The 2,776-nt window shown below is 42.3% G+C and overlaps 1 non-coding gene across 1 annotated transcript; it reads right to left on the bottom strand.

The window, feature by feature from the left end:
• Nucleotides 1-649: 649 nt before the first annotated feature.
• LOC112739279 (small nucleolar RNA R71) lies at nucleotides 650-757 on the bottom strand. The gene has a single exon (XR_003170212.1). It is a non-coding gene; the product is annotated as a small nucleolar RNA R71 (small nucleolar RNA).
• Nucleotides 758-2,776: the final 2,019 nt, after the last annotated feature.

Raw genomic sequence — 2,776 nt, 5'->3', positions numbered from 1 at the left:
CTCCTCTCTACCTCTTCCTTCTATTCTTCTTTTCCTCTGACACCTCAAGGAATTTCTATACTGTGACATAGAGGATTCTATATTTTCTTGTTCTCTTCTCTTTCATATGAGCAGGAACAAAGACAAAGGCATTCTTGTTGAAGCTAATCCTGAACCTGAAAGGACCTTGAAGAGAAAGTTAAGAGAAGCTAAAGCACAACTCTCTGGAGAGGACCTAACAGAAAATTTCAAACAAGAAGAAGCCATGGCAGCCGAAAACAACAACAATGCCAATAATGCAAGGAAGGTGCTTGGTGACTTTACTGCAGCTACTTCCGACTTCTATGGGAGAAGCATCTCTATCCCTGCCATTGGAGCAAACAACTTTGAGCTTAAACCTCAATTAGTTTCTCTGATGCAACAGAATTGCAAGTTTTACGGACTTCCATTGGAAGATCCTCATCAGTTTTTGGCTGAATTTTTGCAAATCTGTGACACTGTCAAGACCAATAGGGTTGATCCCGAGGTCTACAGGATATTACTTTTCCCCTTTGCTGTAAGGGACAGAGCTAGAATATGGTTGGACTCACAACCTAAGGAAAGCCTGAACTCTTGGGAAAAGCTGGTCAGTGCTTTTCTGGCCAAATTATTTCCACCTCAGAAGATGAGTAAGCTTAGAGTGGAAGTCTAGACCTTCAGACAGAAGGAAGGTGAATCCCTCTATGAAGCTTGGGAAAGATACAAGCAATTGATCAGAAGGTATCCTTCTGACATGCTTTCAGAATGGAGTATCATAGGTATCTTCTATAATGGTCTGTCTGAACTGTCCAAGATGTCATTGGACAGCTCTGCTGGAGGATCTCTTCATCTGAAGAAGACGCCTGCAGAAGCTCAGGAACTCATTGAAATAGTTACAAATAACCAATTCATGTACACTTCTGAAAGGAATCCTGTGAATAATGGGACAAATCAGAAGAAAGGAGTTCTTGAGATTAACACTCTGAATGCCATATTGGCTCAGAACAAGATATTGACTCAGCAAGTCAATATGATTTCTCAGAGTCTGTCTGGAATGCAACCTGCAATAAGCAGTACTAAGGAAGCTTCCTCTGAAGAAGAAGCTTATGATCCTGAGAATCTTGGAATGGAAGAGGTGAATTACATGGGAGAACCCTATGGAAACACCTATAATCCTTCATAGAGAAATCATCCAAATCTCTCATGGAAGGACCAACAGAGGCCTCAACAAGGCTTCAACAACAATAATGGTGGAAGAAATAGTTTTAGCAATAGAAAACCTTTTCCATCATCTTCTCAGCAACAGACAGAGAATTCTAAGCAGAGCCACTCTGATTTAGCAACCATAGTCTCTGATCTAACTAAGACCACTCAAAGTTTCATGACTGAAACAAGGTCCTCCATTAGAAATTTGGAGGCACAAGTGGGTCAGTTGAGTAAGAGAATTACTGAAACTCCTCCTAGCACTCTCCTAAGCAACACAGAAGAGAATCCAAAGAGAGAGTGCAAGGCCATAAACGTAACCCACACGACCGAACCTGGAGAGGAGGAAAAGGCAGTGAATTCCACTGAGGAAGACCTCAATGGACGTCCACTAGCCTCTAAGGAGTTCCCTAATGAGGAACCAAAGGAATCTGAGGCTCATATAGAGACCATAGAGATTTCATTGAACCTACTTCTGTCATTCATGAGCTCTGATGAGTATTTTTTTCTCTGAAGAGGATGAAGACATTGCTGAAGAGCAAGTGTACCTTGGAGCAATCATGAAGCTGAATACCAAGTTATTTGGTAATAAGACTTGGGAGGATGGACCTCCATTGCTCATTAATGAACTGAACGACTTGATTAGGCAGACATTACCTTAGAAGAAATAGGATCCTGAAAAATTCTCAATACCTTGTGCCAGAGGCACCATGACTTTTGAGAAGGCTCTGTGTGACCTGGGGTCAGGTATAAACCTCATGCCACTCTCTGTAATGGAGAAAATTGGGATCCTTGAGGTGCAAGCTACAAGAATCTCACTAGAGATGGCAGACAATTCAAGGAAACAGGCTTATGGACTTGTGGAGGATGTCTTGGTAAAGGTTGAAGGCTTTTACATCCCTGCTGACTTTATAATCATGGACATTGGGAAGAGTATGGATGAATCCATCATCCTTGGCAGACCCTTTCTAGCCACCGCAAAATCTGTGATTGATGTTGACAGAGGAGAATTGGTCCTTCACGTGAATGAGGACTCCCTTGTGTTTAAGGCTCAAGGATCTCCCTCTGTAACAATGGAGAGGAAGCATGAAAAGATTCTCTCAATGCAGAGTCAAACAGAGCCCCCACATTCAAACTCTAAGTTTGGTGTTGGGAGGCCATCATCATGCTCTGAGCATCTGTGAGGCACCATGAGAGCCCACTGTCAAGCTATTGACATTAAAGAAGCGCTTGTTGGGAGGCAACCCAATTTTATTTAATCTATTTATTTTTCATTGTTATTTTATGTTTTTTGTAGGTTGACGATCATGTGAAGTCACAAAAACAACTGAAAAAGTAAAAACAGAATGAAAAATAGTATTAAAAATAGCACACCCTGAAGGAGAAGCTTTATGGCGTTTAAACGCCAGAAAGGGGCACAGAGCTGGCGTTTAAACGCCAAAAAGGGGAGAAAAGCTGGCGTTAAACGCCAGAAACGGGCAGCAACCTGGCGTTTAACGCCAGGATTGGCAATCAAGGGGGCGTTTACACGCCAAAATGGTGCAGGGATGAGAAATTCTTGACACCTCAGGATCTG

The sequence above is a fragment of the Arachis hypogaea genome, chromosome 13 (genome assembly GCF_003086295.3).
Source record: "Arachis hypogaea cultivar Tifrunner chromosome 13, arahy.Tifrunner.gnm2.J5K5, whole genome shotgun sequence".
NCBI classification, from domain to species: Eukaryota; Viridiplantae; Streptophyta; class Magnoliopsida; order Fabales; family Fabaceae; genus Arachis; species Arachis hypogaea.
The sequence above is the reverse complement of the archived record's forward strand: the minus strand, read 5'-3'. Positions and strand labels throughout refer to the sequence as shown.